General features: G+C 41.7%; 1 protein-coding gene and 1 pseudogene across 1 annotated transcript in view; both read right to left on the reverse strand.

The window, feature by feature from the left end:
* LOC124795983 (carboxyl-terminal PDZ ligand of neuronal nitric oxide synthase protein) overlaps positions 1 to 16,136 on the reverse strand; it is a 975,569-nt gene that overhangs the window by 937,134 nt on the left and 22,299 nt on the right. The gene's annotated exons all lie outside the window — the stretch shown is intronic.
* On the reverse strand, positions 6,412 to 6,534 carry LOC124796567 (annotated as a pseudogene).

Genomic DNA, 16,136 nt, shown 5'->3' on the forward strand with positions numbered 1-16,136 from the left:
CTAAGCATTACGCAGCACGCAGCTTACCCCTCACTGGCCCGCATTTCTGATGCATGAATCATTTGTCACTCGCTCCGCATCGCCTATGAAGATGACGTGCTGTAGATGCGTCGCTGTCGTAAGGCGCTGCTGACGTAGTACCGGAACGATGAGCCACTTGCTGGCAGCCTAGCCCATCTCCTTGCCAAGCCTTCCTTGGGGTGTTTCAGTCTAAATAGTGTTGCTTCTCCTGCTCGTTGATCACTACATTTCTGAGGTATTGTTTTAGTACCTAACAACTCTCAAAACGAAGAAGTTACAATTTGTGCTTTCATTGACAGAGCACCACAAACATGCGATCGTACAAAAGTATACTTTTAGATCAGGCGGAGAAAATGTGCAGTCCTTTCCTTCACCCTGCGTTATAGAGATCTATTTTTATCCCTAAAACAAATGATGATGATGGTGATCACAGAATTATCTGGATGCAGGACACTGAGTGAGATCTTTAGCGCCAGCAATAAAGTCTATGGAGAGAAACATGGTTAAAAAGAGTAAAAGCGTAAAAAATTGAAGTGTAAAAGAATTATACAGTTATTTAGCGTACGCCAATACAGACTGAAGTGAAAATAACAGCATAAATCGCAATTGCAACAACAAACGCAGCTAAAACACTAGCTCCACATACATTCAGTCCACTCAAGGTCTGCCTCTCACACTTCAAAACAATCTAGATTTCCTGGATTGGGTCCTCTGCTACGTTTCGCCACAATGTGTTTGGCCGTTTGATGTTAATTACGAAAGTCGCACTGAGACGATGAACCCTCTCTGAAACAGTGGAGGCTTTCCGTAGAGATACCATGAGCTGTACGAATCATGTTAATTGTCTCAGACCACCACTCACAGCATCGTAGGTAGCCGCCCAACCCCACGATGTCTGGACGTGGCTTCACCTTGGTTTCGCCACGTGTGAAGAAAATCACTACAGCACTCCTCCAACAACCGACAAGTCATGCGGTTTCCGAAACGCTACAGACAGCTTCCGGGCCATCACAATCTGTCACCGGTGAAACTCAGATAGATCGCGCGCCTTCCACGTTCTACAAACAAACAACACGCTCAGTGATACTACATGCACCGTGCGTGTGTCTGACTAGTGTCGTCGCCAGGTGACCCTGCCACCGCCTGGACGGGTCTATATCGATAGTAGTTCCGTGGTCATAATATTCTGGCTGATTAGTGTGACATATTAGCTCCACGCCAGTCAAGTGGTCCGTGAAGGGGGTGCGGTCACTAGTTATTTCTGTGTGGGTCACACTACTGCCCCATAAGATCTTAAGAAAATTCAAGCACCCTAAAGTGGTTCTTCAAATTAGAAAGATGTTGCTTCGTAACAGAAAAAAATGAATAACAGTCGGTATAAGGCAGATACCGGTGTGCGTGTACATACATTTGCAAAATTCTCCGTGGCTAACTCCACTTACATCTGCGAGAAAGGGAACCGGATCTGCAAACCAAATTCGAAATATTCTCGTTGAAAGACAATGGATCATTTGTCACGGGACGAGAAAATTTTACGAGATGTCACCTCGGACGGAAATTCTCCGTATAGCTTTGCCGAGTTCGTCCATGAGAGTATCTTTTGTTGTCGAACATTCTGTGACGCCACGAAAATGTCCGTAACTACTCAGTCCCACAGGCAATATCAATAATTGCAACTCGCTATTGCAGATTTTTCCACAAACCTCCAAATCTTCAGCATAATTTTAACAACGAAAACATTGCGGAGTGCTGTAAATATTTCGGTTATTATTCACGCGCTGCAGCCCATTGTAATTGGCTCCAGTTTTATTTCGTGTTGTTGTGCTACATTTCTATCTGACAAATTGCCAGCATTCATTGATTAAAAGACAATCATAAAGTTCACTCAGTGCGCAAAAATGCGCGGTTGCAGTCAGGCTGTAAACTGAAATCACTGCATATGGCTGTTAAACGATGCCAGCGGAGGCGGAGAGATTCAAATAAAAAGTGGTATACAGAAGAAGAAATAATTTTGATTCAGTGGAACGAGGTGACGCAGCCACAAACTCGCACAGTATTTCCTTACAGAGCTCAGTTAAACGTATCTTCTTAAAGTAAAAATTAATGATATATATAGCAACAGTGTGACGTTTTTAAGCATACATAGTTTTCAGGATATAATACAGTCATGCGTATAATCTGGTTGTCGCAGGGTGACAGGTAAAGACGTAACAGTATCAAATTTTCAGCTACTGTCTTACAGTCGAATAACTTCTTAGACCGCCATTAAAATACCTCCGTCCTTCCTAGCGACGATGGCTAAACGTAGCACTTATCTACTTCTTAAAAAAAAAAAAAAAAAAAAAAAAAAAAAAAAAATTGTTCAAATGGCGCTGAGCACTATGGGATTCAACTTCCGAGGTCATTAGTCCCCTAGAACTTAGAACTAGTTAAACCTAACTAACATAAGGACATCACACACATCCACGCCCGAGGCAGGATTCGAACCTGCGATCGTAGCGGTCTCGCGGTTCCAGACTGCGGGGCCTAGAACAGCACGGCCACTTCGGCCGGCTATCTACTTCTTATCTCGCTACTCTGCACCGAGGAATCATCCAGTGTCATCTCGGTTCTGATACGACTGCATGTAAACATCTAATATTGGCCGGCCGCAGTGGCCGAGCGGTTCTAGGCGCTTCAGTCTGGAACCGCGTGACCGATGCGGTAGCAGGTTTGAATCCTGCTTTGGGCATGGATGTGTGTGGTGTCCTTAGGTTAGTTAAGTTTAAGTAGTTCTAAGTTCTAGGGGACTGATGACTTCAGATGGTAAGCCCCATAGTGCTCAGAGCCATTTGAACCATTTGAACCAATATTGGCCAATAACAAAGATAACCAGATCACCTCTCCAAAGATCACAGTTCCACAGCCAATTTTTTATTTTACATTTTACTGTTTGTAAGTAATGAAGCATTCCATTTGCAACTCAGAATGAAGTGCATACAGCTACCAACAAAACAACTGAGTGTAAAACGCGTGTTTCAAATAGTCCACTCATTCACATCTTGCTACGAACTGTAAAATTAGTACTTGCATTCAGGTTTAACAGAAAGTACCTGTATACCTGCCTCTTTACCTAAAATCTCTTCAGTTGGCCTGGAGGTCTAGAGTCCTGATGGTTGATAAAATGTCAATATATCGATATATCGACTTATTTTACAAAAATGGTCGATATGTACAAGCGATATCTTTTCGAACAATCACCTATATATCCTATATATGAATACCAAGGTGGCAATATCGATTACTAATATTTATATTTTGCATTATAGTTTTTCACAGTTTTCGGTACATATTTGAAGCTGTTCTTTTAAAATCGTACTGGAACATAAAATTACTTTCATTGGGTGAAGAAGTCTTACTACTTTTTGAGCTTTTATCATGTCCAGTCGTTCTCTTTGATTGTGTGAAGCAAGTACACGTGACACAAAAGAAGACGTCCGACTGCACTGGGGAGTGGCGATGTGAATGGAATAACAAGAGTTCCGATGTGAAGAAATAGTGCACCAGATGCGTTTAAAAAAAAGTTTTCAACGCAACGAGTGTGTTATTTCTTCACATCGGCATTCTTCAAAAACAGCTGCTGAAAATTATGAACAAAAATCTGAATGATAGGATTGGTCTTTATGGTAGGAGGAGAAGTGTGGCGGGAAATGCTGACGTGATCGGCGCTCGATGCTACCAACAGGAACTGCAACGTTTAGATTCAGCACGCAATTTTGACACTACAACTGCTAGGTTGCTGCCGTTGGTAGAAATGAAAAACCAGGGAAGTCGACATGAAATGTTCAGGACCCATCGGACACCTTTTATCGAGCCACTTACATACAGTTACCATTGTTAGCAAAGTGCTTATCGCCAAGCGCGAAGGTGCATTGTTTTCCTTTCAATTCTTGCCCTAAGGCGAGGGGGGGGGGGGGAGGGGCAGGCAGAGGTTGCTAGTTTGTTGATGTAATAATAAATCAATAGTCGATATTTTTTACATCGATGTATCTATACCTTTTTTCGATATATGAAGAGACTGTAATGCAATTTTTCTAAATATCAATACATCGGATTCCCAATAGTTTTGAAAATATCAGCAGTCCTAATCTGGACTCCCTTGCTCTGAATTGGAGGAAGCCTGATGTCGTCAGGACCACAAAGTTTCGTGTAGTTATTATTGGCGGGAGCTGTCGAAAAATACTGTGTACCGGAGCACTGTAGTAGTGACTGTTGTTCTACTGCTTTGCCATACATTTATTAGGCGTACCGAGCGAGAGACAACACAGGTACCTCAACGTTGGTCTGCCTCCCCCCCCCCCCCCCCCCGTCACCCCCTAGAGTAAACACTATAAAATTATCTAGCCAAACCTAACTCGCTTTCTGTCATTTCACAGATACATATTTTCAACACTACCAGATTTTTCTCGTCTATCTAGTCAGTGCAAGAAAACCACTAAAATGTGTATATAGAAAGCATTCGCGTGAATGAGAACGTCACCTGCCAGACAGCATAAGCCCCCACAAACGAAACCCTCTCAATACATTGGCATGCTTCGTGTCTCATGGGGCGGGGGGGGGGGGGGGGGCATCCTCCCCGAGTTCGTGACCGGAACGAGCAATGGTCAGTATTCAGCGATATGACAGGAACCATCATTCGAGGCAAAACGCTCTAGAAAACGTGGGCTCTGATATGCAGACATTAAGAGCTATGAGCACTTCTTCATCTTCGGTACTGTGAAACAAATCACTTCTAGTGCAAGCTCTTTTCTTTCCGTATTTTGGAAGGAGGTAGTATGGACCAAAACAAGAAAAGATTGTCAAATAAACATATACTCCAAAAACTTGTAAGTTATGAGCTGTGAGCACTTATCCAGCAGAATGTGTGTGTTTAACAGTTGCGTTGGTGAACAAGTGTTCATAGCTCTTAATGTATGTACTTTAGAGCCTATGTTTTTTATGTTTTACTCGAAACTGCTAACCTCTCAAATTCTGGAAAGCGAAGAGCTTGCAGTAGAGAAAATGTGTTTCACAGCATCGAAGATGAAGAATTACTCGTAGTTCTTGCCATATGCATTTAAGACCCCCTTTTACCGGACATTTTTGCTTCGAATGATCGTTCCTGTCGCATACGTAACTATTGGTCACTGTCTAAGGCGAGCCCAGTTTCAAACATTTACGTGTTCGTCCATTGCGCGAAGCACTTCTCCCTTTGTAGCCGTTTACAACGAATCACGTGACTGCACTGTATGCATAATAATAAAATTATAAATGCCTATTGTGTCACTATTTGTAGAACTATACTATAAATGAGTCAGTCAGGTAGCCCGACAGATTTGGCTTCGACTCCTCTAGTAGCTACAATTATATACATATTTTGTGAACTCCGTAAGGTACTTTGAGGGAATACCGCGATTGATCCTTTAGTGACACTGAAGGCAACGTAAATTAGTGCTTAAACCCTAACAAGGAAGGAATTAAAATTACTGTGGTTTGGAAAACTATTTGAAATTGCAGTGAAATTGGTAAGCGTATTATTCGCTTTTCCAAGCCTCAGTACTTCTAAGTGATACCACTGATTTAATAAGAGGTCACTGCGCAAACTCCGAGGCAGCAATTTTCCAGCATGAAGCTTCAAATGTCGTAAAACTTGCAAAGGCAATTTGCTGTTTCCGTGCAAAACAGTTACCTGTTTCTCGGTAAAAAGACAATACATAAGTGAGGCTGTAAAAATACCGTTCATATTGCCAAATCTGTCAGGAAGCAGCTAATGACATTCATCCCGCTACGAATTATCATCTTCTGAAACGCATTCATCCCGCTACGAATTATCATCTTCTGAAACGTTTTCAGACCATAGAAGAGTGGAGAAAAATGAGAACGGGCTAATTAATGCCGTGTTTACAACATGTCAGTCAAAAATCAGGGTATATAGATCATGCATTTCAGACGTTGATATATAGCGGTTCGATTTCAGCATTCATCAAGTAACACAAAAAATTAATGATGATGTGAATCTCATTTTATCACATCAGCATACAAACACATTCAAACAAATCAGAAGAAACACTTTCCATTATTTCAGTAATTTCTTTCATGCCTCCCTTTTTTCTTACATTATGATGATAAATTTATCCCACTTACCTACTAGTCTCTCCTACTCTCCTCCTCCCGAACAGGCCATGAAGGGACAGTGATACAAACTGGCCGCCGTGTCATCCTCAGCCCAAAGGCTCACTGGATGCGGATGTGGAGGGGCATGTGGTCACCACACCGCTCTCCCGGCCGTATGTCAGTTTCGGAGACCGGAGCCGCTACTTCTCAACCAAGCAGCTCCTCAGTTTGCCTCACAAGGGCTGAGTGCACCCCGCTTGCCAACAGCGCTCGGCAGACCGGATGGTCACCCATCCAAGTGCTAGCCCAGCCCAGCCCGACAGCGCTTAACTTCGGTGATCTGAAGGGAACCGGTGCTACCACTGCGGCAAGACCGTTGGCTATCTACTGTTCTACCGTTCTGTAACTGTTTCAGATTTTTTAATCTTTATATGCCAACACTATCTTCTGGCTCTACTGCACATTGAAACGTAATGTTGATGATTTTGGGATGCACTGTGATATTAATTTCTTGTTCTTTCCTCCTTATTCCTCGACTTCTTTATTTTATAATTCTCAGTCATGATTCTTTAACAGCAGATTTCAAATGCCTCAGTTTTCTCAATTTTTTCCCACAGCCCTCATTCCATACACGTATAGAACTCTTTTTAGCTGCCTTCTTTTCAGGATTTCGAAGTTTTCTATCGTTATTCAATATCGCAATAGCATTCCTGCTGATGAAATATTCTTATTCTGTAATAATGTTCGTCTTTTGTCCTCAAAACTATGCACTGGGACTTAAATTCCATTTCCGGAATGAATTTTTGCTCTGCAGCTGACTGTACGCTGATCCGAAACTTCCTGGAAGATTAAAATTGTGTGTCGGAGAGAGACTCGAACCTGGGACTTCTTCCTTTTGCGAGCAAGTGTTCTAGGACTGGGTTATCCGAACACGATTTCCGCCCTCCCCGCACGACTGTACTTCTGTCAGTCCCTCATCCTCTACCTTCCAAAACCCCACAGAAGATCTCCCGCATTCCTTGCATGACCGCATTCCTGGAAGAAATGATACTGCGGGACACATGGCTGAGCAACAGTCGCTGAGCCATAGCCCGGAAAGTTGTTTCCAGAATTAATTTGATTAGAATCAGATATACCGCCGGAAGCAAAGCTGCGAGGACGAGCTGTGAGCCGTGACTGGAGAGCTTAGTCGGTAGAGCCCTTGCCCTTGAAAGGCAGAGGTCCCAGTTTCGAGTCCCAGTCCGACACATAGTTCTAATCCGCCAGCAAGTTCCAAAACCTCTTACTTGTTAACAAATTGATTAAAGATAAAAAAAGACAACAGTGACGAAGAGTAATGGAGATGTCAGTTACGATTTGCACGGTACCATATAACGATATTAAATAAAGTTACGCAAGGATTGCTACCATGCCTTCCTTAACACGAGTTTACCTTTTCTCCCATTTCCAGTGTCGTTACGCCACTAAGTATTTGTTTAAGATTTTGTCCTTTGATCTTAGATATCTGTAATTTAACCCGATTCGTCTTGGGTCTTCGAATATTTATAGGGTCGAAGTCTTTCTCTGATATGTGTCCACGAATAACACAAGAAGTGCACCGGTTTCATACTTTCATCTGTCACCAAGAGCAGAGAGATGGTATGGGTCCACAGACGTGAGCCCAATGGCTAGGGCAGATGCACCCACGGTCGTTCTTTGGGTTACTTGCTGCGCTGTTCATCCTGCAATCATCTCAGTATCACACATTACATTTCCATTTAGTCATTATCTGATCTTATTCCACGTGTTATACACCCTATTTACTTACGTTTCTTAATGTCAGTATTTTTAAGCAACTACCGAAGTAGCACCCGCTTTTATCGATTGTTCTGTTGTCAATTTATATTTCTTGGCAGTGGATAGGTTGTCTGATACATTGAAAAATGAATTATTGTCCAATCTCAAAATACATGTATTGCTTTCGAGAGTTTTCCTAAAATAATTCAAAGGAGAAAACTTTGCACTTCCTTAAAGAATAATAAGAATGATTTTCTATCCTTGCTCTTCAAAAGTTGTTTGGTTCCTTCAATGACACCAGTACAACCATAGAAAATAGCTGTCAACCGTAAATTAAAAGCTTTGAAATCTGATTCAGTTCGTCTTCATCCATTATTTTTTTCCAAGCTCTAATGTCGCTGTCCAAGACCTCTCACATTCTTCACTGATCACAGTCACTAACAAATACACGAGATGAACTGTCAGTCAACATAGCCATCAATCGATAACTTTAGATATATCAACGATATTTGGTATTAAAATGTGCAGCCGGCCGGAGTGGCCGTGCGGTTCTAGGCGCTACAGTCTGGATGTGTGTGATGTCCTTAGGTTAGTTAGGTTTAAGTAGTTCTAAGTTCTAGGGGACTGATGACCTCAGAAGTTAAGTCCCATAGTGCCCAGAGCCGTTTGAGCCATTAAAATGTGCAAAATCGTCCATTAATTAGTTGATTTCGTGGAAAAGGGTTGGAATTCTACTGGAAAATGCCTCGTACATGAAATCATCGTTTTTGGATAAAGTCTGACATTACTCACGCACCTGAGGGAGTGAGGTAGTACCCCGTAACTGCATTACGACACTGTTGTGCAGGTGCGTCACAGAAGTACTGACTCAGGGTCAGACGTGACGATGCAGCGGTAATCGTGAGTAGTTTTACGGCATTCCACTTCATAGTGAATGGAGCATCAGTACTCCGTTAACCACATTTGGCAGTAACGGCAGAGCAACCAACTCGTGTTTTTTTTTTTTTTTTTTTCATATGTGATTAGCAACCTGCCCAGGCACCGTAGGGAAACAACACGAGTCGGTAGGCAGACAACTGGTATGGAGATTTAAACCCACCAAGGAAAGAAGGAGGGAAAACTATTGTTTAACGTCCATTTGGTGTATAGCGACTGCCACTTTATCGGCGCTGTCTGTTAGCAAACGCGAAAAGCTATACAGTCCGAATGCCTCACTAAAACGCTCGTAAATAATCATTTTTACACGAGAAGGGGAAACAGAAATCTTGGATGTGTAAATTCAATTACTAAAGTGTCTCAAAAATTGTACAAAATTATTACTTCAGCGATACTGACCTTTATTATCGATTTGTTGTTGAAAACTAATTTGTATAACCGCACTTGCTAATAAGCCTGTCTTTTACTGAAAAGCTCCTCTATTGACAGAATAATGTGACTTGAAAAGAGGTACATCCGTCATAAACTAGGTTCCTCGTTATTTTCAAAAAATGGCTCTGAGCACTATGGCGCTTAACATCTGAGGTCATCAGTCCCCTAGAACTTAGAACTACATAAACCTAAATAACCTAAGGACATCACACACATCCATGCCCGAGGCAGGATTCGAACCAGCGACCATAGCGGTCTCGTGGTTCCGGACTGAAGCGCCTAGAACCGCTCGGCCGCAGCGGCCGGGTCTCGTTATTTTAATCTGTTTAAATTCTAAGGTATTTACGTCAATCAAGACATGGCCAAATATTAGACGTGTTTGATCGAAGTGGGCAGATCGAATAACTAATGAAAAGGTACGTGGTGCTACAGAACAATGCTGAAGATTAGATAGGTAGATCTGAAACCAATGAAGAGATATTAAGGCGAGCTGCAAGGAAAAAACGTTTCATAACTTCACTAAAAGAAGGGATCAGTTGATAGGATACAGCCTAAGGCAGCAAGAAATTGAAAGTTTGGTGTTGGCAGAAAGTGTGTGTCTGGGGGTGGGAGGGGGAGGGGGGGGGGCGAGTCGGGGAGAGGGGGAAATTGTAGAGGGACCCCAAGGTTCAAGTACAGTTAACAGGTTAAAACTCGACATAAATATTTTCTGGGTATAGTACCGCGTCATAATGTAAAAACTACTGCTGCTGGAGAAAAACCAACGTTTCGGCCACGACTGCAGCGGCCTTCTTGTGGGTCTAATGGTGGACAGAAAACTTTTATGTTGACTGACTCTGGCCGCGGGAGCCTACGCAATTAAGTTAAAACTCATTTAGGTTGCAGAGCTGCATCATACTGGTCTTCAGAGCTGACGTGTATAAGTGCAGATATTTCTGTAGAGTGGACGGTGTACTGAACAACATTACATCGATATTATTTATGTCATTTGCAGACTAATAATTAAAGCCATTACAATTCGTATGTTTTTAGGTTGGTTAGTACATACAAGTATATGTGGCAAGAGTAAGCTATTAATGCTTACTTTCCTCTCGGCAGCAGGTCAGGAGTTGAGGTGTGGATGCATGGACGCTAAAGGGTTAGTCTATAATGACAGACGTAGTACACTTTTTGGTACAGCACAACTATGCAGAAAACATGAGGTCCTGAAGTCTGTGCCATATTTGTGGGAAGACTGCTCGACGCAGCGAAAAAGCAATCAACAGACTGATGTGTGTGTGTATATTAAGGTACTACATATAAAAATATCCTCACTTGCACCTGTTACAATCTGTATTACGAGTTCCGTCTATTAAGAAGTTCTATAAGAAGTCCTGTATCTAGCCACAGAGTCAGTCTGATAGCCATATTTTGTTCACTGAGCGACAGTGTGGAACTGTATAGAATGCCATCTGGAAGGCAAGGAAGACAGAATCAACCAGGGCGTCTTCGTTTGCAGTACTCTAGATTTGATGGACGAACAAAGCCAGCAGTGTTTTGCGAGATCTCTGCTTATGGAATAATGTAATGGAAATTTTCTTTGTTGAAAAACGTCACCAAGCGTAAGTGTAAAATATGTTCCATAATTCTGCTACAGAATGACGTCAAGAATATTTGAAAAGATGCTCTGCCAGCATGGTAACGTCCAGTACCTCCTTATCGACATAAAAATCTTCTCTTTTGTATTTTGTCTATCAACTCACTTATTAATGTCCTTTTTTGACACGACGTTTGCCCTTCGTGTATCTTAAACTGACTATCTTATACCTAAAACGACGAAGATTAAGCCATTTCATGTAGTGCAGTTTTTAAATTTCTAGGCTATATAACTTAAAAAGTAGTATATATGTTCGAACATTGGAGTGCATCACAGGGACAAATGAATCATTGTTGTGGCTATACATTTTGTAAGAACCATAAATCAACTACAGGTGGCCAAAGTGTACTATGATCTAAAGACAATGCTTCGGAAGAAATGAGAAATATTACTACACAATCCAGTATAATGAGCCTATAAAATTTGAGAATTGTTTACCTAAGAAAGTAAAGAAACATTGAAACTAGATTAAAGGAGAAATAGTTTTGTTTCACTAGATATATGGGCACTCCAGAATGACTGTGTCTAGAAACAGAGTGGAGGTTTAGGAACGACACTGAATCTGCTTTGAAGACGACTTTTGCTAATGTGTCGTACACCATTTTTTTCGTATTTTCATGTGTTGTGGTTTCCACTACCGGCACTGTTCCATTCTCTTTGTGCTTAGCAAATGATAATGTCGCTCATTGTTATGGTTCATATTTAATTTGTATATCGAAGAGACAACTGGGGAAGTAAAAGACCACCTCAATGTGTGGTTTTTCACACACGAAAATGATACGATTACAAAATTTTACTTATTTATTGTCACAATCGCCTTTTTACGACTCAATCATTGCCATCTTCAGATGTTACAAAAAATGAAAAAGTTTGCACTGAAAACTTGCAGCTAGCAACAATATTTTTACTAGGTCTGCTTGTGGGCGGAAGTAAAGTGTAATCTAAATACATGTGGATCATACCCAAGGGGGACATTTGGTGAATACACACTCATGCGTTGTCATACTGGACGTAAAATCAAACATCAGGGAAGTATATGTGTTCAACCGAGGGCGCTTTGCTCTCCTTATTCTTTGCGATTGAAGCGCGCATCCCCTATAACACAATCTTTACTTTTTAACACCAAAAATAAATATAACAATAATATTTCAATGAGTTATTCGTAAAATGTAAAAATAGAGTTAAATCACTAATACCATGCTTAAGAACAGAAAATACAGTAAAAGAAACATAGGTGCAATTCTTATGGTACCAACTGGCGACGGCTGATGGCACTGCAGTTCTGCATGCTAGATGTTTACACAATATCTTAGACGAGTCCATACGGACACGAGCAGCATTCTGCTGCAGCTCGCTAGCTTTCTTCTTGCGGCTGCGAGGTTTGTTTACATTTGCTGGGCAGATGCTGTCATGTGACGGAGCGCCTTGGACTGCACAGGGCAGCATTTCGTCGCAGGGAGGCCTCATCATCAGCTAGGATATGCACGTAGGACGCAGCGACTGCCTGAGTTGAATAGATAGTCCTAAATATTAAAATATGCAGCTGCTGGAAACTCATTCTGCTCAATGACGAGTTTGTTTGATTCCTTCCCTTCGTAATATAAACCTCCAGTTATTCTGACTTGTCTGATCGCTTACTTTTTTCAACTTCATGTGAAATTTGTAGCTGCCCGCCATCGATATCAATATTATGTCCGTTATTTTGCATATTAAAGACTAATGTTTTCTTGTCTGGAGCCGGCTGTTGTGGCTGAGCGGTTCTAGGCGCTCCAGTGTGGAACCGCGCTGCTGCTACGGTTACAGAGTCGAATCCTGCCTCGCGAATCGATGTGTGTGGCTACATTACGTTAGTTATGTTTAAGTAGTTATAATTCTAGGGGACTGATGAGCTCAGATGTTAAGTCCCATAGTGCTTGGAGCTATTTTTTTACTGCTGGAATAGGTATACCCTTCAAATCTCAAATCAAAGGATTGTCTGGCCGATATAACTTTTTTGGCAATCAATGCGGTTTTGTATTTTATGAATAACTTATTGAATTATTATTGTTGTATTTGTAACGTTTTTTGGCGTTCGAAAGGAAAGACTGTCTTACAGAGGACACTCGCATATAGCGCAAAGATTATCGAAAGCCGGCCAGCGTGGCCAAGCGGTTCTAGGCGCTTCAGTCCGGAACCGCGCGACCGTTACGGTCGCAGGTTCGAATCCTGCCTCGGGCATGGATGCCTGTGATGCCCTTAGGTTAGTTAGGTTTAAGTAGTTCTGACTTCTAGGGGACTGATGACCTCAGAAGTAAAATCCCATAGTGCTCAGAGCCATTTGAACCATTTTTTGATTATGGAAAGAAAATATAAATCTCTGATTTTTTTTTTTTTGTTTGACTTGCAGTTAGACAATGGATGAACATGTGTTCACGAAAATACCTCTTCCAGGTATGAGCTACATGTATTTCAATAGCGCTTTACTTGCTCACAAGCAAATGGTTCAAATGGCTCTGAGCACTATGGGACTTAACTTCTGAGGCCATCAGTCCCCTAGAACTTAGAACTACTTACCTAACTAACCTAAGGACATCACACACATCCATGCTCGAGACAGGATTCGAACTTGCGACCGTAGCGGTCGCGCGGTTTCAGACTGCAGCGCCTAGAACCGCTCGGCCACTTCGGCCGGCGCTCACAAGCAGCTTTTTTTAAAATTTTTTGTAACGTCTAAAGATGGCTGTTGTGGCCGGAACCGGCTACGACTGTGTCATAAAAAAGTGGTTACGTCAAGAAATAAAGAAAGCTTTGTAATAAATTAACCACCGGCTCCTTCAGCGAAATGTCTTTTTTCCCCAGTGATCTGATTCGCTGATGACTGAATGGTCGCCGCATGGGTGGTTGAAGTGATTATGGAAGACAGAATATCAAGTCAAAATATCAGCATATAGTGGACCATAGCTGATACAGGATGCTGCAAATACTGACATGAAGAGGGTACAATTTGAAAATTCGGCAGCTAAGGTAAACTTTCTTCAGTCGGATGGATGTATCAAATGTTATAAGACTTGATTAGTAAACTACCAAATTAAGTGCTTTAGCATCGAGTCTAAGCGTAGGCCTATTACTAGCGAGGGTTGTGTACAGATGCAGGAAATGCAAGAAGTTTAAAGCAGGGAAATAACTAACACAAGGATTATTAAAGGAAAATAAAGCATTGAAAAATGCGCATAATGGCCGCAATCTCTCGATGTGTCGCGATCGCATAAGAATTACATTCCTCTACCATCATGATATAGTAAATGAAGCTCCTGAATGAAAGGACCGGGTAGAATTGAGCCCTGCTTCTACCGAGTACGTTTCCAGTTATTTTCAACTGCGCAGGAGTCGTTGGCGGGTTCTTTTTCGGTTTGCGCAAACATTTGAAACAGATTCGTCGGCGATCGCGTGCTGTTAATCTATCGAGCCATTTTACGGCAGCAGCTCGCATCCAGCGGCGGCGTGTAAACAAACTCTGGATCCGTTTGATCACAGCTTAAGAGCTATCTCTCGCTCTCTCACTGCGTGCATGTGACCCATGACAACAGCCGCCGGCGTAAACCCGCGAATCACAGCAGAGAACTGCGCCGGGCCGCGGCTCTGTCGGGCACTTGTGTTCTGTCCGCGAACACGGTGTGGAAGAGCAAAGGTAGAGTGAGACTGTGTTCTGATTACACGGGCCAACGGAAAATACCTCTTACACTACTTTTTGTTTCGGCAGTAGCTTAACATTATAGTTCTGCTCACTGAATACATATCTCAGCTCAGTTTTTTTTTTCCTACAACGTACAGTTTTGTCATAATGTGTCTTCTTTACAAACGAGAAATTTTGATGAGGACTGAGTCAACAGCTTTGTCACAATTACTGAAAGTAGTCATTGCGCTCACGTCTATTAAAAATATTTATTCCGACTGCAGTTTCGACAGTTTGTAATTTTAAAGGCATAGTGTTGTGTTAAAGACCATTCTAGAACGTTAGCTTTGACGTAGTGGAGTATAGTTTCCAATAGTCTGAATAAAAATACGTACGTTTATCCACGGTTCCAGACACCATGCTCCGTTTGGCGAGCATAAAATCAGCAATACACTAATATAAAAATAAAATTTTCAGCCATAATATACACACAAACGAATCGCTTGTGTAACAAAGGTGGTATATGTATATTCAAAATGTTAGCCGTTCTAATACACTTCCTTTGGGTTCAACCTATGTTACATTTGTTACTACTGAACATTTGCCGTCCCGTATAACATTACGTATTTTTGACTTTGGAAAGCCAGCAGGAGTAGCCGAGCGGTTCTAGGCGCTTCAGTCTTGAACCGCGCGACCGCTACGGTCGCAGGTTCGAAACCTGCCTCGGGCAAGGATGTGTGTGATGTCATTAGGTTAGTTAGGTTTAGGTAGTTCTAAGTTCTAGGGGACTGATGACCTCAGATGTTAAGTCCCATAGTGCTCAGAGCCATTTGAACCATTTGACTTTGGAAAATTTGTAACTACCAGTCTGTACAAACAAGTTCAAACAACTCGGACCAAGAGTTTCGACGTTATATACTAAAAATGTTAAATTTTCTCATTATCAGAGGGTTGAAGTTCCATCTGTTGTAGTTATTAAAAACCATTCTAAAGCTGAGATCGCACAAAATATTATTTATTCCAGACCATCCCCTTCAAAAATCTTGTCTGTTATCTTCAGGCCTTGAACATTTTTTTGTAGTAAAACATGTTAATTTTACGTTGGACCTCAGGCACAGGATGTCAAGTGCATAAAACTCAGCGCATTTGAAAGCTTGTCATCGCTAAAATGCTTAAAAACACACAACCCCCTGTCCAAAAGACCATGCTTATATAAATATAACTCTCAGATGTTTGTTACATGATACAAATACGGCATACAATAGCACATCTGTTTACTCATGCTGGACGCATATTAAACCATTGTTTAGTATGCGCCCAGTACATGTAAACTGATGTGGTAGTGTGTACCGTATTTGTGTCATGTAACAAGCATCTGTGAACAGTATCTGCATGGACACGCCTTTAGGGCAAGGTGCAATGCGTTTTTAAATATTTTTGACGATAATAATCGTTTGATGAATTTTACCCACTTGACTTCTTCTGCATGAGGTTCAGCGCAAAATAAAAATATTTGACTTCAAAGAAAATGTTGAAGACCAGAAGACAGAT

Source organism: Schistocerca piceifrons, chromosome 4 (assembly GCF_021461385.2).
Source record: "Schistocerca piceifrons isolate TAMUIC-IGC-003096 chromosome 4, iqSchPice1.1, whole genome shotgun sequence".
Classification (NCBI taxonomy): Eukaryota; Metazoa; Arthropoda; class Insecta; order Orthoptera; family Acrididae; genus Schistocerca; species Schistocerca piceifrons.